This window comes from Peromyscus californicus, unplaced genomic scaffold, assembly GCF_007827085.1.
Source record: "Peromyscus californicus insignis strain IS unplaced genomic scaffold, ASM782708v3 Scaffold_24__1_contigs__length_46423439, whole genome shotgun sequence".
NCBI lineage: Eukaryota > Metazoa > Chordata > Mammalia > Rodentia > Cricetidae > Peromyscus > Peromyscus californicus.
The window spans coordinates 4,109,636-4,131,442 of NW_026294535.1; the positions used below are offsets into that span (position 1 = coordinate 4,109,636).

At 53.5% G+C, this 21,807-nt stretch overlaps 1 pseudogene; it reads left to right on the top strand.

Moving 5' to 3' along the window:
- The first annotated feature begins 2,778 nt into the window (after positions 1–2,778).
- LOC128119614 (NOP protein chaperone 1-like) lies at positions 2,779–21,604 on the top strand (annotated as a pseudogene).
- The last annotated feature ends 203 nt before the right edge of the window (positions 21,605–21,807 follow it).

The following is a 21,807-nucleotide window of genomic DNA, read 5'->3' on the forward strand; positions in this document are numbered from 1 at the left end:
CTAGCCAAGTGCTCACCTACCCCAGTGGACTAACTCTTTAAAGAGGAGACAAGGGCATGTCTCCACCTAGAGGTAGGCTCCATCCTCTACAGTGTGTCTGCATTGTAGTAAACATTTCTACCAGAATGCAGGACTAGTGTCCTAATTCTCAACATATTTTATAAGTACTTTTGAGCAGAGGCTGAAAAGCCAGTGTTAAATGCATTATTGTCCTAGGACAGGATCCTAGAAACTTTACTCAGGAGAAATATTGAAAAGGTATGGAAATAACCAAAATTGTTTTGACTTTTTAAAAAACAATACAGTGGTTGGGGATGTAGCTCGGTTGGTAGAGGGCTTGTGTAGCTCCCAGGCACAAGGCCCTGGGTTTGATCCCTAGAACTACATAAACCAGGTGTGGTGAGTAGAGACAAGAGTATCAGGTCATCTTTGTCTACATGGCGAGTTTGAGGCCAGTCTGGGTTACTTGAGACCTTGTCTTTACAAACGAACTAAAACAATGGAGTTGATGGTGGCAAAAGCCTGTGATCCCGGAAATCAGGGGCAGAATTAAGGGGACTGATGTCATGGCTCCTCCTCCCCCTTTCCACCCCAGCTCCATCTGGTGTGGAGGAAAGCGTCCATGTCTTTCCTGGAACAGTTCTTGGCAGACAGCACAGCCTCATTTGCATGTCTCTTTAATGGCAGCACAGGCCAGGCAGCGGCCATCATAGCCCACTTGGGTCCCTATCCCGTGCGTACTACTTTCAGGGAGCGTAACATATTCTCTAGTCCCTCATCCAGTTTGGGGGCATTCCTGTACTTGTGTGTGTCTGTGTATGGTGTGTGGGAGCTCAGATGTGGCCCAAGACAAATGTTCAAGTGATCGGTTGCAGTTTTGTCGTGAGGAAGGACTATGACAAATAATTTCAGGCTAAAGATGTCATTGAAGAGTATTTTGGATGCAAGAAATGAACAACGAAAATTTTCCCACCTTTGAAAAGAAAAGAAATATATATTCAAGCCTTTTTATTCCCCTCGAGACAGGGTTTCTCCATGTAGTTTTGGTGCCCGTCCTGGGTCTTGCTCTGTAGACCAGGCTGGCCTCGAACTCACAGAGATCCACCTGGCTCTGCCTCCTGAGTGCTGAGATTAAAGGTGTGTGCCACCACTGCTCGGCATATTCAAGCCCTTTGATCATATTTTAATTGTGTTATTTGGGTTGATTGATAGCTCAGCAGGTAAAGGCGTCTATAGTTTTTTGATTTGTAGGATCAACAAAGTGGAAGGAAAGAACTGATTCCCTCAAGTTGTCCTGGCTTCTACACCCATGCCATGCCATGCCATGTGCCCAACCCCTGTCCCCAACACACAGTTTTTTGAGACACAGATTTACCCTGCCGCTCCAGTTGGTTTAGCTCTTGCTATGTGGACCAGGCTGGCCTTGAACTCACAAAGACTCATCTGCCTCTCAGCCTTCTGAGTGCTGGAGTTAAAGTAATGATTGAAGTAACTTTTACATATTCACTGCAGCTCCTTGTTCACAGCAGGCATGAGGTGGAACTCAAATATCTAAGATAAAAAAAAAATGTGCTGTTGAACTAGCCCTGGTACAAAGCCTGTCTGTCTGTAATCTCAACACTTTGGGATTGTTTGAGGATAACCTGGAGTTCAACATTATAGTCTGGGAGATATATATATATATATCTCGAGATCCTGTCCTCCCAAACAAATCCCTTTCCCCACAAAGAATATGTGGTACATAATTCAATGACATATTATTCAACATCAAAATAGAAAGAATCCTTTCCAGTAAACCTTGAAGGTTTTATTTTCAGTGAAATAAAAGTCACAAAAACAAGTGGTTTAAGATTCTGTTTATATGGAAAGAGAAGGCAGAACCTGGGTACCAGGGTCAGGAAAAAAGGAGGAATCAGGTTTGCTGTTCAATGGGTCTAGTTTCAGCCTTTTAAAAAATTGTTTGTTTTGGTGCTGGAGACCAAACTCAGGCCCCCCCCTTACACACTTTACCATTTAACTACCACCTGGGACAATCTTTTAGGATTTTAGATGAAAACTGTTTGGAAGGCTTGTTGCATAGCAATGTAAACAGTACTCATAATGCTGAATTTTGTGTTTACAATTCAATAGTAAATTTAACGGGGTCTGGTAGTCCAGGTCTGTAAAGCAAACTATTTATGAGGCTGCCCGACCTTGACTACCAGCCCAATCTGAGTAACTTGGTGAAGCTTCATTTAACAAATAATTTAAATCAAGCATGGTGATGGGTGCCGGTAGATTTAAGTACACACTGAAGCAGGAAAACGGTTAGTTTGACGCCCACCTGGGCCAGTATGATAAAATAATTTTTTTTTTCTTAAGAACAGGATAGAGCAGCTGGGTATGGTGGCTCCCACCTATAATCCTGGCATTTGAGGGACTAAAGCAGGATTGCCACAACTCAAGACCACAGAAATCTCCCCAAACAAAAACAAAAATAAAATAACAAAGGCCTCACACTACGTTCATCGGCTTGAATTTGTTTTTACCAAACCAAGCCCTGCTGACGCTTTTCCAACAATAACAATAACAAGGGAGATCCCCAGGCGGGGGAGGAACAGGCCCCGACGCGTGCTTCCGCAGCGCTCCGCCCACGCTGTGTGCTCCCCCACCCCCGCTTCCGGCCCCGCCTGCCCGAGGCTCCAGCCCCGCCTCCTGCACGAGCTTCCGCCCTGTCCACCATTGTCGCCGCCCACCTCCGAGTTTCCGCCAATTGCCGCCTTGGCCCCGCCCCCCGCCCCGGCGCCTTCGTCCATCGGGGTACATGTCTCTCTTGCTGTCTTGCAAGCATGGAGCTCCACGGCGAGCGTGTGTCCGGTCCCACAGCTTCTTTGTCTTCTGGAGACTGCGCGCAGGTCACTGTGTCCAGGGAGCTGCTGACCTCGGGGGGAGCGAGGGTTCGGGAGGTGAGCGGCGGCGGGGACAGGGCTGGGCTGGCGGGGCCGGGACGTTGCGGGGGGACCGGAGGTAGCAGAGCCCAGGACGCTGCTGGGGACCGGGGACTAGCAGAGCCCAGGACGCTGCTGGGGACCGGGGACTAGCAGAGCCCAGGACGCTGCGGGGAGACCGGGGACTAGCAGAGCCCAGGACGTTGAGGGGGGAACGGGGACTAGCAGAGCCCAGGACGCTGCTGGGAGACCAGGGACTAGCAGAGCCCGGGATGCTGCGGGGAGACCGGCGACGCTGCGGGGGGACTGGGAACTAGCAGAGCCCAGGATGTTGAGGGGGGACCAGGGACTAGCAGGGCCCAGGACGCTGGGGGGGGGGGGGCGGACCGGTGACGCTGCGGGAAACCGGGGGCTACCAGAGCCAAGGACGCTGCGGGGGAACCGGGGGCTAGCAGCCTGGGACGCTGCTGGGAGACTGGGGACTAACAGGGCTCAGGACGCTGCTGGGGGGACCAGGGACTAGCAGAGCCCAGGACGCTGTGGGGAAACCGGGGACTAGCAGGGCCCAGGACGCTGCTGGGGAACCAGGGACTAGCAGAGCCCAGGACGCTGCGGGGGGACCGGCGACGCTGCGGGGGGACTTGGGACTAACAGAGCCCAAGACCCTGTGGGGGGACTGGGGACTAGCAGAGCCCAGGAAACCGCTGGGGACTGGGGACTAGCAGAGCCTGGGACGCTGCTGGGGACCGGCAACTAGCAGAGCTCAGGAAGCTGGGGGGGGGGGGGGGACGGACCGGAGACGCTGCGGGGGGACCGGGGACTAAGAGAGCCCAGGATGCTGCTGGGGGACCAGGGATTAGCAGAGCCCAGGACGCTGCTGGGGACCGGGAACTAGCAGAGCTCAGGATGCTGGGGGGGGGGGGGGGGGACCGGGGATTAGCAGAGCCCAGGATACTGCGGGGAGGACCGGCGACGCTGCAGGGGACCGGGGACTAGCAGAGCCTGGGATGCTGCCGGGGGACCGGCGACGCTGCGGGGGACCGGGAATTAGCAGAGCCTAGGACGTTGAGGGGTGACCGGGGACTAGCAGAGCCCAGGACGCTGGGGGGGGGGGGGGGACGGACCGGTGACGCTACAGGGGAACCGGGGGCTAGCAGAGCCTGGGACGCTGCTGGAGGACCGGGGACTAGCAGAGCCCAGGACGCTGCGGGGGGACTAGCGACGCTGCGGGGGACCAGGGACTAGCAGAGCCCGGGATGCTGCGGGGGGACCGGCGACGCTGCGGGGGGGACTGGGAGCTAGCAGAGCCCAGGATGTTGAGGGAGGACCAGGGACTAGCAGGGTCCAGGACGCTGCTGGGGGACCGGGGACTAGCAGAGCCCAGGACGCTGCGGGGAAACCGGGGACTAGCAGGGCCCAGGACGCTGCGGGGGAACCAGGGACTAGCAGAGCCCAGGACGCTGCGGGGGGACCGGCGACGCTGCGGGGGGACTTGGGACTAACAGAGCCCAAGACCCTGTGGGGGGACTGGGGACTAGCAGAGCCCAGGAAACCGCTGGGGACCGGGGACTAGCAGAGCCTGGGACGCTGCTGGGGACCGGCAAGTAGCAGAGCTCAGGACGCTGGGGGGGGGGGGGGGGGGGAGGGACGGACCAGAGATGCTGCGGGGGGACCGGGGACTAACAGAGCCCAGGATGCTGCTGGGGGACCAGGGATTAGCAGAGCCCAGGACGCTGCTGGGGACCGGGAACTAGCAGAGCTCAGGACGCTTGGGGGGGGGGGGGCGGGGATTAGCAGAGCCCAGGATACTGCGGGGGACCGGCGACGCTGCAGTGGACCGGGGACTAGCAGAGCCTGGGATGCTGCCGGGGGACCGGCGACGCTGCGGGGGACCGGGAATTAGCAGAGCCCAGGACGCTGTGGGGGGGACGGACCGGAGACGCTACAGGGGAACCGGGGGCTAGCAGAGCCTGGGACGTTGAGGGGTGACCGGGGACTAGCAGAGCCCAGGACGCTGTGGGGGGGACGGACCGGAGACGCTACAGGGGAACCGGGGGCTAGCAGAGCCTGGGACGCTGCTGGAGGACCGGGGACTAGCAGAGCCTGGGACACTGCTGGGGGACCGGGGACTAGCAGAGCCCAGGACGCTGCGGGTGACCGGAGACGCTGCGGGGAGACTGGGGACTAGCAGAGCCCAGGACGTTGTGCTTGGACCGGGGACGCTGCGGGGGAACCGGGGGCTAGCAGAGCCTGGGACGCTGCGGGGGGCCCTCGGAACCTTGCTGGTGTACCATGGATGCTGTAGAGTTTCGGTCGCTTCGGTGGGGGGGGCGGTGCGGGGCGGCATGCTGAGGAGCCTGGGATGCTGCAGGGGTACCTGGGACTAGTAGAGCCAAGGACACTGCGGGGGGATCAGGGACTAGCAGAGCCCAGGACGCTGCGGGGGGACCGGGGAATAACAGAGCCCAGGACGCTGCGGGGCAACCGGGGACTAGCTGAGCCCAGGACGCTGCGGGGGGACCGGGGACTAGCAGAGCTCAGGACGCTGCGGGGAAACCGGGGACTAGCAGAGCCCAGGACGCTGCTGGGGACTGGGAACTAGAGCTCAGGACACTGGGGGTGGGGACGGACAGGAGACACTGCAGGGGGATCAGGGACTAGCAGAGCCCAGGACGCTGCGGGGGGGGGGGGGGGGGGGACCGGGGACTAGCGACACTGCCGGGGACCGGGGACTAGCAGAGCCCTGGATGCTGCAGGGAGACCGGCGATGCTGCGGGGGACTGGGTACTAGCAGAGCCCAGGATGTTGAGGGGGGACCAGGGACTAGCAGGGCCCACGACGCTGCTCGGGGACCGGGGACTAGCAGAGCTCAGGACGCTGGGGGGGGGGGGGTCGGACCGGTGACGCTGCGGGAAACCGGGGGCTAGCAGAGCCAAGGACGCTGCGGGGGAACCGGGGGCTAGCAGAGCCTGGGACGCTGCTGGGAGACTGGGGACTAACAGGGCTCAGGACGCTGCTGGGGGGGACCAGGGACTAGCAGAGCCCAGGACGCTGCGGGGAAACCGGGGACTAGCAGGGCCCAGGACGCTGCTGGGGGACCGGGGACTAGCAGAGCTCAGGACGCTGGCGGGGGGGGGGGGGGCGCGCGGACCAGTGACGCTGCGGGAAACCGGGGTCTAGCAGAGCCCAGGACGCTGCTGGGGACTGGGAACTAGCAGAGGTCAGGACGCTGGGGGTGGGGACGGACAGGAGACACTGCAGGGTGATCAGGGACTAGCAGAGCCCAGGACGCTGCGGGGGGGGGGGGGGGGACTAGCGACACTGCGGGGGGCCGGGGACTAGCAGAGCCCGGGATGCTGCGGGGAGACCGGCGACGCTGCGGGGGGACTGGGAACTAGCAGAGCCCAGGATGTTGAGGGGGGACCAGGGACTAGCAGGGCCCAGGACGCTGGGGGGGGGGGGGCGGACCGGTGACGCTGCGGGAAACCGGGGGCTACCAGAGCCAAGGACGCTGCGGGGGAACCGGGGGCTAGCAGAGCCTGGGACGCTGCTGGGAGACTGGGGACTAACAGGGCTCAGGACGCTGCTGGGGGGACCAGGGACTAGCAGAGCCCAGGACGCTGTGGGGAAACCGGGGACTAGCAGGGCCCAGGATGCTGCTGGGGAACCAGGGACTAGCAGAGCCCAGGACGCTGCGGGGGGACCGGCGACGCTGCGGGGGGACTTGGGACTAACAGAGCCCAAGACCCTGTGGGGGGACTGGGGACTAGCAGAACCCAGGAAACCGCTGGGGACTGGGGACTAGCAGAGCCTGGGACGCTGCTGGGGACCGGCAACTAGCAGAGCTCAGGAAGCTGGGGGGGGGGGGGACGGACCGGAGACGCTGCGGGGGGACCGGGGACTAAGAGAGCCCAGGATGCTGCTGGGGGACCAGGGATTAGCAGAGCTCAGGACGCTGCTGGGGACCGGGAACTAGCAGAGCTCAGGACGCTGGAGGGGGGGGGGGGGACCGGGGACTACCAGAGCCTGGGATGCTGCTGGGGGACCGGCGACGCTGCGGGGGACCGGGAATTAGCAGAGCCTAGGACATTGAGGGGTGACCAGGGACTAGCAGAGCCCAGGATGCTGCTGGGGGACCAGGGATTAGCAGAGCTCAGGACGCTGCTGGGGACCGGGAACTAGCAGAGCTCAGGACGCTAGAGGGGGGGGGGGACCGGGGACTACCAGAGCCTGGGATGCTGCTGGGGGACCGGCGACGCTGCGGGGGACCGGGAATTAGCAGAGCCTAGGACGTTGAGGGGTGACCAGGGACTAGCAGAGCTCAGGACGCTGGAGGGGGGGGGGGGACCGGGGACTACCAGAGCCTGGGATGCTGCTGGGGGACCGGCGACGCTGCGGGGGACCGGGAATTAGCAGAGCCTAGGACATTGAGGGGTGACCAGGGACTAGCAGAGCCCAGGATGCTGCTGGGGGACCAGGGATTAGCAGAGCTCAGGACGCTGCTGGGGACCGGGAACTAGCAGAGCTCAGGACGCTAGAGGGGGGGGGGGGGGGGGGACGGGGACTACCAGAGCCTGGGATGCTGCTGGGGGACCGGCGACGCTGCGGGGGACCGGGAATTAGCAGAGCCTAGGACGTTGAGGGGTGACCAGGGACTAGCAGAGCCCAGGACGCTGGGGGGGGACGGACCGGTGACGCTACAGGGGAACCGGGGGCTAGCAGAGCCTGGGACGCTGCTGGAGGACCGGGGACTAGCAGAGCCCAGGACGCTGCGGGGGGGGGGGGACCGGGGACTAGCAGAGCCCAGGACGCTGGGGGGGGGGGTACGGGGACTATCGGAGCCGCGGGGGGGGGGGGACCGGGGACTAGCAGAGCCCTGGACGCTGCTGGGGACCGGGGGCTAGCAGAGCCTGGGACACTGCTGGGGGACCGGGGACTAACAGAGCCCAGGACGCTGCGGGGGACTGGCGACGCTGTGGGGGGCCCTGGGACTAGCAGAGCCCAGGACGCTGCGGGGGGACCGGCGACGCTGCGGGGAGACTGGGGACTAGCAGAGCCCAGGACGTTGTGCTTGGACCGGGGACGCTGCGGGGGACCCTCGGAACCTTGCTGGTGTACCATGGATGCTGTAGAGTTTCGGTCGCTTCGGTGGGGGGGCGGTGCGGGGCGGCATGCTGAGGAGCCTGGGATACTGCAGGGGTACCTGGGACTAGTAGAGCCAAGGACACTGCGGGGGGATCAGGGACTAGCAGAGCCCAGGACGCTGCTGGGGGACCGGGGACTAGCAGACCTCAGGACGCTGGCGGGGGGGGGGGGGGGCGGACCAGTGACGCTACGGGAAACCGGGGGCTAGCAGAGCCAAGGACGCTGCGGTGGGATCAGGGACTAGCAGGGCCCAGGACGCTGCGGGGGAACCAGGGACTAGCAGAGCCCAGGACGCTGCGGGGGGACCGGGGACTAGCAGAGCTCAGGACGCTGTGGGGAAACCGGTGTCTAGCAGAGCCCAGGATGGTGCATGGGGACCAGGGACTAGCAGAGCCCAGGACGCTGCTGGGGGACCGGGGACTAGCAGAGCCCAGGACGCTGCGGGGGGACCGGGGGCTAGCAGAGCCTGGGACGCTGCGGGGGCCCTCGGAACCTTGCTGGTGTACCATGGATGCTGTAGAGTTTCGGTCGCTTCGGTGGGGGGGCGGTGCGGGGAGGCATGCTGAGGAGCCTGGGATGCTGCAGGGGTACCTGGGACTAGCAGAGCCAAGCACGCTGCGGGGGAACCGGGGGCTAGCAGAGCCTGGGACGCTGCTGGGAGACTGGGGACTAACAGGGCTCAGGACGCTGCTGGGGGGACCAGGGACTAGCAGAGCCCAGGACTCTGAGGGGAAACCGGGGACTAGCAGGGCCCAGGACGCTGCTGGGGGACCGGGGACTAGCAGAGCTCAGGACGCTGGCGGGGGGGGGGGGGGGGCGCGGATCAGTGACGCTGCGGGAAACCGGGGGCTAGCAGAGCCCAGGACGCTGCGGGGGGACTAGCGACGCTGCGGGGGAACCGGGGGCTACCAGAGCCCGGGATGCTGCGGGGGGGGACCGGCGACGCTGCGGTGGGGACTGGGAGCTAGCAGAGCCCAGGATGTTGAGGGAGGACCAGGGACTAGCAGGGCCCAGGACGCTGCTGGGGGACCGGGGACTAGCAGAGCTCAGGACGCTGGGGAGGGGGGGGGGGCGGACCGGTGACGCTGCGGGAAACCGGGGGCTACTAGAGCCAAGGACCCTGCGGGGGAACCGGGGGCTAGCAGAACCTGGGACGCTGCTGGGAGACTGGGGACTAGCAGGGCTCAGGACGCTGCTGGGGGGACCAGGGACTAGCAGAGCCCAGGACGCTGCGGGGAAACCGGGGACTAGCAGGGCCCAGGACGCTGCGGGGGAACCAGGGATTAGCGGAGCCCAGGACGCTGCGGGGGAACGGCGACGCTGCGGGGGCCCAGGGACTAGCAGAGCCCGGGATGCTGAGGGGGGACCAGGGACTAGCAGAGCCCGGGATGCTGTGGGGGGTGGGGGGACCGGGGACTAGCAGAGCCCAGGACGGTGCGGGGAGACCGGGGTCTAGCAGAGCCCAGGACGCTGCTGGGAGACCACAAACTAGCAGGGCCCAGACACTGCGGGGGACTGGCGATGCTGCAGGGGACCGGGGACTAGCAGAGCCCGGGATGCTGCTGGGGGGGGGGGGGGGACCGGGAGCTTGCAGAGCCCAGGACGCTGCGGGGGAACCGGGGGCTACCAGAGCTTGGGAGGCTGTGGGTTCCCTGGAACTTGGCTGGGGTACCTGGGATGCTGCAGAGCTCGGATTGCTTAGCTGGGGGGGCGGGGCGGAGGGGCATGCTGAGGAGCCTGGGATGCTTCAGGGGACTGGAGAAGCTGTGGTGTGGATCACATTGGTGGTGGTGGGGAATCCAGCTAAGCTTGGACAGGGGGGTCGAGGATACGACTATACCTGCCTGTGGCCAGGCAGTTCTTAGGGAACTCTACAGGGAGGACCGGGACTGGCCCGTCCAGGATGGTAAGTAACAGATGAATACCATTTTTAATAATTTTTGCCTTAGGCACTCACTACCTTAGTGTCACCTTGGTGGAGGGAGACTTGTGTGCAGGAAATCCACTCAGCATTTCAGATAGTGTGGTACAGAAGAGAAAAGCGTGGGAGAAAGAGGCAGGCGGATCTCTTGAGTTCGAGGCCAGGACAGACAGAGTTATAAATACAGTGACACCCTGTCTCGAAAACAAAATTTGTAGGTTGAAATCCTTACTCAGTGGGGCTTTTATGAAAGTTGCTTTCTCTAGGCCTCTGTTTCCACATTTTGATTCAAACAGGTGAAACTGCCCATAGAATTTGAATAGAATGCATAAAAGTTCTTGTGCCTGCTTACTAAGTATCATGGATATGATTTAAGAATCCAGTGTGTCTGAAGGAGTTACAGTACCGATTGCCAAAGCTTGTGTAGTGGCAGTGTCAGAAATTAACAAACTCAAGCCTCACCGTATCCCCGACGCCTGCGGAGGTATCCTGATGACCCCGTTTTATGATGAAGCCGGCATGGTGTTACACAGATAACTGTGGACACTGGCAGGAAAGCAGCAAAGCTGGATATTGACCCCAAGCTCTGGCTTTCCTCCGAACTTGACACTAGTCAAACCACTAGGCTTTCAGGAGAGTTCGGAGGCTCTTGGGTCGTCTCTACATTGGGAGTGACAGGCTTTTTGATTTAGAAAGTGAAGAGATTTTCTGTGTGTGAAAAGAAGAGTGGGCAAAGGCTTGAGTGGTCAGGGTCCTGTCCCCAAGCTCTCATGGGCTGGACAGTTGGTTTGTTTGGAGTGGGTAAGCTGGACAGGTGCGAGCAAGCACAACATTCTCCAAGGGTGTTTTTGTTAGAGTGACGCTTTCTCGCAGACAAGTATGTTCTGTAAAAGAAGAAACATGCTCAGTGTGGTTCAGTTTGCCCAGTTCTGCATAGCTTGTAACTTTTTGGTTCTATTTTGTCATCACAGGTTTGTAGAGGGGAGGCTGTTCTCTCCTTTCATGTGGGTAGTGAGTGGAACTAAGGTCTTCAGGTTTGGGAGGCAAGCCCCTGAGTCCATTGAGCCCTCTTTGTTGGCCCAGTTTCTGATTTATTTTTGTTTTGGAGACAGGATTTTTTCCATGTAGTCCTGGCTGTCCTGGAACTTACTTTGTAAACCAGGCTGTCCTTGAACTCAGAAGTCGCTTTTGCCTATTAAAGGCACGTGCCATCACCTCCTGCCGTTTCTGACTTTAATTAAATAAACTCTGTGAAGACTATCATTGCAGGTCCACGTTCTGTTAACTTCATTATTTATTTAAACTTTTTATTTATTTAATGCCTGGTGCCCGAAGAAGTCCCACGGTGTCTGATCCTTTGGAACTGGAGTTACAGACCAATATGAGCCACCATGTAGGTGCTGGGAATCAAACCCTGGTGTTTGCAAGAGCAGCTGCTGAGATATTTTACTATGTGGTCCTGACTGAAGACAGTCGCAGGAGCTGTTGCTGATGTCCCTCTCTCACTGTTCTGCAGGGCTGAGGGTCATCCCAGCACTGAGTTGCAGTGTATTTATGATGTAAATTGTGTATTTTCAGGTATCTGGGACCAATTGCTCATCAGCTCTAAGCCTCATTCCAAGAAGACTTCTCTTCAGTTAGGATGCAGAGGAGCCCTTGTAAGTACTGCCTTTCCCCTCTAGGGGGCGCTCCCCCAATTTTGGCTAATTAGTCTTTATTTGATGGAATAGTCTGTCTTCATGGCTCATATCAAACTGTAGAGTCAAATACAGCAAGTCTAATATTGTGTAAGTCATTGTCTAAGGAATAGAATTTTTCATCTTGACCCCCTGCCTGTACTTTTTTCAGAGTACTTTTTTTTTTTTTTTTTTTTTTTTTAACTGAAAATGTTTCTGGCTTAGTGAGATGTCACACATCTGCAGTTGGAAGGCTGAGGCAGGAGAACTGCAACATGTTGGATATCAGCTTGGGCAGTTATCAAGACTTCACTTGTTTGAAAAAAGGACTTATTGTTCACATTTTGGAATATTAAGTATGGTTATGGAGAACACCACTATTGGTTAACTGTTGTTGTGACAGTCTGTATAGCATAGAAGTGGCCTCAGAATTGAAGCATTCCCTCCTAAATTAAAACATTTCCTTAAATAGTGTAAAGAGACTTTTAAGATAACAAAGGAAGCTGGGCAGTGGTGGTGCACGCCTTTTAACCTCAGCACTTGGGAGGTAGAGACAGGCAGATCTCTTGAGTTTGAGGGCAGCCTGGACTACAGATAGAGTTCTAGGCCAACCAGGGCTACTCAAAGAAACCCTGTCTTGAAAAAACAAAAGAAAAAAAAAGGATATAGACAGTAAACAAGCTTCTGGAACTAAATTTGCAGGAATCCCAAGACCCCTTCCCTAAGGATTACATCCACAGTAATAGTTAGTGAAGCCTAGTTGCCTGTGACTCCTGCAGGGAGCTGCAGGGAGGCAGCTTTTATGAGTTGTCACTCTTGTTGCTCTGAGTAAGCCCAATAAACTCACTGGCTCACTATGTTGCTCTTTGGGGGCGTCTTTGCTTTAGTCTGTCGTTAGAGCTCTGTCTAGGGTGAACACACGTTAGTTCATGTCTTCTAAAGGCTTCAGTTCACTAGAACTCCCTATGTAGCTCAGGCTGGCCTTGAACTCATTGTAACCCTGCTGCCTCAGCCTCTTGAGTTGTGGGATTGCAAGCATCAGTTGTACCCCTACAGCTTTACATGGTAAATCTTGTTAATACAAACTAACAGAGCCAGCCCCCTTCATTAATCACACGATAATATTGCTGAATTGCACGCTGATAAACGTGCTCCTCATTGAGACTGTCGAAATAGCTTTCATAAAGTCATCAGTGTCTGTGTAATGGGCCCGTCCCCTTTATTTTCAGAAGTCTAGTTAAGATCTTTCTGTCTCCGCCTTGGTTTTTGGTGGTGGTGTTACAACTCGAACTTAGAACTTTCGGCAGGCTGTGCACGCACTCTCGTGCTGAGCTGTATTCCCAGCCCTTTCTGTATTTCTTTTGTTTTTCAGGACTAAGTTTCTCTGTGTAGCTTTGGCTGATCTGGAACTTTCTGTAGACCAGGCTGGTCTCAAACTCACAGAGATCTGCCTGCCTCTGCCTCCCAAGTGTTGGGATTAAAGGCGTGTGCTGCCACTGTCCAGGAGAATTTTTCTGTTTTGAGACAGGGTCTCTCTCTTAAGTTGCTTAGGCTGGCCCCAAACTCCCTCTGTAGCCCAGGCAGGCCATAAAGTTGAGATCTTCTTGCCTTCTACCAAGTAGCTGTGATGTATGTGCTTTCACTGAAAGGCCTAGCTATTTATGTATTTATCTGTTTGTTTTAGAGGCAGGGTCTCACATAGTCTAGGTTGGTCTCAAACTTCAGTCAGGAGTGATCCTGACTCCAGATTTTCCCACCTCTCCCAATTCTAGGATTACAGTTACTGCTGCCACGTCTAGCTTTAGTTACTCCTTTTTTCTCTGCTCCTGGATAGTCTTCCCCATGTTTATCCCTGGCTGGTCTCAGACATTCTGTATAGATCATGCTAGTCTCTAACACACAGATACTCCTGTCTCTGCCTACACTGGTGTGTGCCACCACACCTGGCAGTTATTTACTCTAGGAGACTGCTCAGGGTAAGAGTGCTTGTTAAGAAAACACGGGGAACAGAATTCAAACCCTTAGAACCCACTTACAATGCTGTGTGGCCACATGAACCTGTAACCCCTATGGTGTTGGGGGACAGAGACAGAGTCATTAAAGGACTTTTAAATTGACCTCTGAAACTTTTCAAGCCAGTCCTCCATCATCTGCATTGTTCTCTCAGCATTCTTATCTTCCAGACTCCCACAGAACAGGTCACCAAACTTTGAATACTTAATCGTTTTAACAGCCCAGAGTTCCAAAGTTTTTCCACAATCCTAAAAACGCATGGTCAGGTTTGTCACAGCAATACCCCACTATTGTGGTACCAGTTTCTGTCCTAGTTAGGGTTTCTGTTGCTGTGGTAGAACACACCATGACCACAGCAACTTGGGGAGGAAAGGTTTATTTGGCTTACACTTACTGTTCATTGCTGAAGGAAGTCAGGGCAGGAACCTGGAGGCGGGAGCTGATGCAGAGGCCATGGAGGGGTGTTGTTTAATGGCTTGCTCATCCTGCTTTCTTATAGAACCCAGGATGGCACCATCCACAATGGGCTGGGCCCTCCCCCACTGATCACTCACTGAGAAAATGTCCTGCAGCCGGGTCTTGCAGAGGCGTTTTCTCAGTTGAGGGTCCCTCCTCTCAGATGACTAGCTGGTGTGGAGTTGACTAAACTAGCCAGGATGGTGGTGAAATTGGATGCATTAAATAGAATTCTGAATTGCAAATTGAGTGAAAGCTCAGATTGCCTAAAGAGAAAACAGGAAAACTTGGCTCATTTTTGGGATGACAGAACCCAGTCAGAAACTGCAAGTTCATCTGGATCCAGATGCCTGCTGTCCTCACCTGTGGCCTGTCTCTCAGCTCTGCTTTCTTGGTGTTGGATTGATCTAAAGATGGCTATTCCACAGCTGTGGAGAGTTGGCTGCTTTATGAGAAGTTCCAGACCCACATTCATCACTTACTTGGTTTTTTTCTCTTTCGCTCCCAAGTTGACCACTTCCTGGCTTGGCTGGAACACCCTGTTAGCTTATGCCACAGGGCAGATTCTGGTGGACAAGACTACAGAATACATAGGCTTGTTCAGGATGAGAGAAGACAGTAATGACCCAAGCTCAAAAGGAAGGGCAGGGCACGGTCTGTGCAGGATGATGGGAAGTTGGAAGCCAGTTGTGAATTAGCCTAGGCTACATAGCAAGCCTGTTTCCAAAAAGAAGATGGCTGGTGTTGACACTTGCAGGTGAAGGTGGGTAGACGTTGGGCAGGTGACACACCTTCCAGGTAACTGAAATAGTAAAAAGTAGAAATGGGACCTCATTAATAACCTCGACAGCCTTACTGTAAAGACCATTAGGTCATTCTGCTTTTTTTTTCCCAGTCACCTTGTTGAATGTCAGCCTTGTAGAATTTTATACTTTTCAGGATGGAAGAGAAACACAAAACATTTGAGTAATAATTGCTGAATTGTGTGATCTTGTTGCTTTGGGAGTTTCAAATAGAGACTGAGAGTATAACTGATTGGCAGAGCCCTTGGCCTAGCAAAAGTAAGGCCCTGATTCAATCCCCAGCGATCTCCCCTACCCCCACCCACCCTCCGACCCAAGGCAGCTGAGAAGCAAACGGATGTTAAGAGTTGATGGATTGGGCTGGAGAGATGGCTCAGTGGTTAAGAGCACTGACTGTTCTTCCAGAGGACCGGGGTTCAATTCCCAGCACCCACATGGCAGCTCACAGCTGTTTATAACTCTCAAGATCTGACACCCTCACATAGACATATCTGGAGGCAAAACACCAGTGCAAATAAAATAAAAATAAATTATTAAAAAAAGAGTGGATGGATTTATTGTTGCTCTGCTCTGAAGTGTTCGACCAGGAGTTGTGGAGTCTGGGATTTACTAACACGTCTGCATGCTGTGTTTGCTCTCCACAGTGTTAGACCAGGTTCAGGCCTTCCTCCCACAGATGGCCCAGGCAAATGAAAAGCTACGAGAGGAAATGGCGGCTGGTCCAGCTGATGGCTTCAATATTGAGAATATTGATGGGACATCCGGAAACATCATACAGATGGTAACTGTGCCCTATTTCTGTTTCATGGGATGGAGTTAGTGTGCTTGTCACCAAAACGGGAAAGAGTGATACTTTGAAATTTTGTTCTAAAATAAAATGTTATTTTAAAGTTTGTGAAGACCTTCACACGGGCAAGATGGTGGAATCACGTTACCCTGTCTTACGTGCTGTTCAGTGCTGAGCACAGCTGTTGACGTTGACAAAGAAGCAGGGCTTGGTACAGTGACGGCCACTAACCCTTTTTTAAGGGAAGGGCTATATATTTGGCTTAGAGTTCAAGGGGACCATTTTTTTTCATGGTGGGAACTTGTGCCTGAGGGAGCCTGTGGTGGCAGAAGCTTGTGGCATGCTAAAATTTCATTTTTCATTTCATTTTTCAATACTTTTTCCCCTCTTTTTGTCACTTTGAAAGTATAGAAACCGTTCTTAGTTGAAGAGATGAACAAAATTAGGTAGCAGGCAGGATTTAGCCTGCTGGGTATAATTTGCTGGCCCTTGCTCAGAAATGTAAATCCCATTAAGGCAAGAGTTGTGGAGTGTTTTTGAGGGAGTGGGTTGGGGGGCAGCCCTTACCTGTGGCCCAGGTTGGCCTCATTGTCAGTCCTGCCTATCCCCACTGCTGGGGTTACAGGTTGGGATTGTAGATGTGTCACTTAAGTCTGAAGTGTCCAGTGTAGTGCCTGATTCCAGGCCAGTGGTTCTCAACCTGTGGGTCTCGACCGGCCTATTGGAAAACACAGATATTACATTATGATTGTAACAGCAAAATTACATTTATGAAGTAGCAGTGAAAATAGTTTCCTGTCTGGGGGTCACTACAGCGTGAAGAACTGTTAGAGGGTCACAGCATTGGGAAGGTTGGGAACCACTGCTGTAGTCCATTTTTGAGAGAGTGCTGTTGGCTGTGTACTAGGCAAGAGAAACCCCCTTTTGTTTTTTAATTCCATGTGCATTGGTGTTTCACCTGCATGTATGTCTGTGTGAGGGTGTCATATCCTCTGGAGTTACATGTATGTGAGCCACTATGTGGTTGCTAGGAATTGAACCCAGGTCCTCTGAAAGAGCAGTCAGTAAACTTAACTGCTGAGTCATCTCTCCTGCCCAGGAAAAGCGTTGTTTTTTTTTTTTTAAATGGTGGCACTCACATCTTTTTTTTTTTTTCCTTTTTTTTTTGTTTTTTTTTGAGACAGGGTTTCTCTGGTGTTTTGGTGCCTGTCCTGGATCTCGATTTGTAGACCAGGCTGGTCTCGAACTCACAAAGATCCACCTGGCTCTGCCTCCCAAGTGCTGGGATTAAGGCGTGCGCCACCACCGCCCGGCAGGAAAAGCGTTTTTAAAGACATAAGTAAAATCAATCTTTCAAACTTCTCTTACGATGTATTCTGGCACCTAGAACATGGACGTGCCATTTATATTAAGCACACAGCCCAATCTGTGCTCCAGAATTTATAATGGATATTGATAGCTTCCTCTGCTGCTTTTATTTAAGAATTACTATTTTTTGTGTGCACATCAATGCGTTTGGCACCTAGGTGGGTGCCCATGGGGGCCAGCAGAACCAGAAGAACGTTAGGTTTCCTGAAGCTGGAGTTGGTCATGGGTGCTGGGAACTGAACTGGGGTCCTCTGGACAAGCACCTCGACCCGCCGAGCCTCCCCTGGAGCCAGCTGTACTGCTTTATCTTTTTTGGTTTCTTGAGACAGGGTTTCTCCGTGCAGTTTTGGTGCCTGGCCTGGATCTCGCTCTGTAGACCAGGCTGGCCTCGAACTCACAGAGATCCACCTGCCTCTGCCTCCCGAGTGCTGGGATTAAGGTGTGCGCCACCACCGCCTGGCACTAGCTGTTGCTTCACTAGAACATGTTACAGAACTGCTCTGAAGTAGATTTCTCAACCTGACACTTCTTACAGGATGTGGCCTTATTTGAGATGAACCGGTCAGATTCAAAAGAAGAGGACAGCTCAGAAGAGAGCTCACAGGACGGCCCTGAGGACAGCTCAGAGTCCGCAGATGAAGACTGCGTCCCCTCCGAAGTCACCATAGACACCATAAAGCTTCTGAATGCAGAAGGTAGCAGAGGCAAGATTGAAGTTTTAGACAGTCCGGCAAGTAAAAAAAAGAAGCAGTGAGATAGGCCAGTGAAAAGAGGCAGGTCCTCCCTACCTGCGACTGGGGGAAGGTGGTTTCTGGGGTGATGGGTCCAGAGTCCCTGTGATGCTCTTTCAGTGTCAACAAAGAAAAATTTGCAAGTCCAGGTGTGTTCTAAATAGGAAGTGTTTCGATCTTGACTACAGAGGGTGCAGTGCCCTTGGGTACTGAGAAGGGAAATAGGGAAGAAATAACTTTTGATTGGTTGGTTACATGAGGCATTTGCCTAAGTTGACATGGTCTGAACAGTGTGGCCTGTGACTCAGTGAAGCCCATCTACACTAAAATCCGGCTACTAGTTAGAACATTCCCGCTTCCAAATTGAAGGTTTTGGTTTTGGTTTGTTTCTTTACCAAAGCAGGTTGCAGTTTGTTATATAGGAACTGGGTATTAGAGACCAGCCCAGGATAATGGCCCCTGCCATTTAAGGTGTGATGGTGGCTAGATTTTATTAAAGGAAACCAAAATTGCCTTTTAAAGATTTGTAAATGGACAGCATTCAGATCCTGTAAAGGCATACTGAGCTCTTGCTGTAAAGAGGTTTAGTGTTTACAAATCTCTGTGTGCTGTATCACTGTGTGCTGCTATATGTATATGAATTCATGTAAACATTGTCTTCAAATTGTGATGGTACCGACAGCCGAAAGAATGACTCCAGTTCTCCAGTTAGTTAGCTTACAGAGTGGTGGGTGACGTGGGCAGCTGTTCTGACTCACCAGTCTTGATTGTGTTTTGTCAGAGCTAGCAAATGCCAGAGGTGGGAGAATGAACCATCCCTCCAGGAGGCTACTTGAGCATAGGAGCGTGCCCATTACCTGGAGGACATGGTAACAGCTCTCTCACTTCCTGGTGGTTTGACATTCCATGGGTTGATGCTTACATCCTTGCCTCCTCTGAGCCAGGGTCTCTAAAGACAGGTTATGAGGCCTGGACCCAGTTTCCCACCTTCCAGCTCTGTCTGCACCTTCTTCCATAGTCCTGAGCCTTAGAAAGAGGTATTATGCTCATCTTCCCCCCTGAGAACTGAGCCATTGGGCTGCTGTGCCAAAACGAGGAAAGACTACAGCCATGGATGCATACTCCTTAAGTGATACAGGCAGTCGGAAGGGCACATACCCCCATGGTAGTGACCTAAGCCAGTGGTCAAAAACATCTTGCACATCTGTGCAAGTGTCCCATCTTAACTGGGTTTTCTGGTATTCAGTGTCCACACACAGATCCCTAGCACAGCTGTGCATACACCCAGAGCCAGTCTGTAGCCTGTTTTTCCAATATCCAGGTTTCTTGGTTTAAGAAGCATCTGTGTAGGTGTGGTTTGGAACTTGAAAATAAACTTAGCCAGGGCTTTGCTTAGATGGCTGATACTAGGGCTCCTGCCTAATGACTAAATACAGAAAGTGGGTATTCCTGTGACAAAGACAGTGACTTCACATCTTGGTGAGTGCCAAGCTGCAAGACCACAGCTGAGGCATAAAAGGGTAAAGCATTTTTATTACCATGTACAGGAGAACAAAGGTTATATATTGTTCTCACACTGGACATGCTCCCCAACAAAGAAACAGTGGGCACTTTATTTGGGAAGCCTATATGTAATCATAAAGGGAAGGCATGTTGGAGACTGATGAATTCCCTCCTGAGCATACTCAGTTAGGTCATAGCTCAAAGAGGAAAGGTGGCAAATGGGAACATCCTGAGGGACAGCCTACATCGTAAATGAAGGTGAGATGGTCGGGGAAGGTTCTCGGGTGTTCTTAGGTTTGCATAACGAACACTCGATGGGTGGTTAGTGGCTGCTTTGGGATAACAGCTAGGTTATAGATAGGAGTTGGCTGACAGCTCAGAGAGGGACTTGGAGGAGTGGCTCTAGATGTATCCCCTCGTACAGGAGTAGAAAGCCCTGTAAATATGGTTTGCTTTACCTGTAATACCCTTGCACAGCTCTATCCATGTACCTACTAATAGTAGTGTGTCTCTCATTCTGTCTTTCTAGGCACAATGGGTCATAATCATAAATGCCCATGTCGGGATTAGGTCCAATTTCATGATGCCCAGAAGGTAGCACATTAGGCCAGGTTATGGGTTCCCATTCTACCAGAAGCTCACGTTTAGAACAGGATTGTCATATTGGGCTTTTATTCATATGGGAGGGGCTCTGTTGATAGTGGGGAGATCTGTGAAATTTCTTCACTTCGACTGATGGAGGGAGCAAAATGTTTCATGGCATACCTACCTGACTAGAGAGAGAGTTCACCATGAGTACAGTAGTCAGAGTATCATCATCATGGGCTACAGTGGTTGCCGCCCAGTGCAAGAAGAGGCAGCTGCAGTATGACTCCAATACACATAAATAGTTCAGAGGATAATTGTCTTAGTTTACTTTCCTATTTTTGTGAAGAGACACCATGACCACAACAACTTGTAAAATAGAGAATTTAGTTGCGTGCTTCCTTATAGTGTCAGAGGGTGAGTCTGATCATCATGGCGGGGAGTGTGGGCAGGCCTCTGGGCAGGCATACAGGTAAGCAGGCAGAGCTCTGTAGCAGCAGCTTACATCTGCTCTACAAACAGGAGGCAGAGAGTGAGACTGGGCCTGGATGGGCTTTTGAAATCTCAAAGCCCACCCCTAGTGACACCCCTTTTCCCAACAAGACCACACCTCCCAATCCTTCCTAAACAGTTCCACCAACTAGGACCTAACATTCAAATGTGTAAGGACTATTCTCGTTTAAACCACCACAGTAGTTGATGGGGTACATCTGTGTTTAGCAAAGCAGTGGTGATAGTCTTGCCATTGTTTGAATGTGTGATTTATTTGATCCCCGGGGTTTCTGACCTGATGGAGAGTTCTAACATGGAGTGGGCTGGACAGACAGCTGGGAGAATGTTGACTCTACCTGTGCTGATTGCACCAACACTGAATTTGCTGTTACCTGTGTAACAAGCAGATAATGGAGCACTTGGGATCCCTAGCAAAGCCAGGCTGTAGGAATAGGCTCCCCCTTGTGGCCTGAATAGTGCCCCTGACACTGGCGGCTAACGACAGAGGATGGGGTAGTGTATTCTGGTTTAAGCCCAGGTTGGTGTTCTAGTCTCCTGAAGTCTGAGCATGTGGCGTCTTCAGTGGGGGATAGTGACAATAGTCAGTATAGTGTGGGGACCTCTGGGGTCTGTCTTTCTGGCTAACAACTCCTGGGAAGGTAGACCACCCTCACATTGGTGTTTTTATTTAACAACTTTATGGTAGCTGGAAGCACCATTTATGCACATGTGCGTTTATTGAAACATCAACTGCCATTTAAGTATTTGTGCCATTTCTGTGGTGTGATTTTGTGGCACCTTATTAGAGACTTGGAACAAAGCTTTCCAACAATCTTTTTCAGATAGCTGGTTTTACCGGCAGTGAAGCGGACAGACTCTGCTGTATTCCATCTGCTCCAGGGTTTCCCTCTTTGTCAAGTAGTTGCTCCAGTGTTGTGGATATTAGCTTATACTCCTCTCTATGACAGGGATATGAAACCCATTGAAACTGTCTCTTCAGGTGGGGTAGGCCTCAGGACAGTAGACACACAGTTGCTTAAGCTGTCCCACAAGAATCTTAGTTTACTCAAAACTTCTGAGGGAAGAGGGTCATGTTGGGGGAGATGGAAGGGGTGTTGGAGTACAGATGATCAAGATGGATTGTTTACATGTATGAAATGGTCAAAAAATGAATAAACTCGGTATTTTACAAAACTATTTAAAGCATTTGGTGGCACATTCTTATAGTCCTAGCACTCAGGCTGAGGCAGGAGAATTGAGAATTTAAGGCTGGCCTTGGCCTGGGTTGCACATTAAGACCCTATCTAAAACCTCAAGCTCCCTTGTGTTCTGATTTCATGCTTCCCCGTCAAGTTATGCAGGGCTGAGCAACTGAAAGGGTGAGGTGTGAAGGTACACCA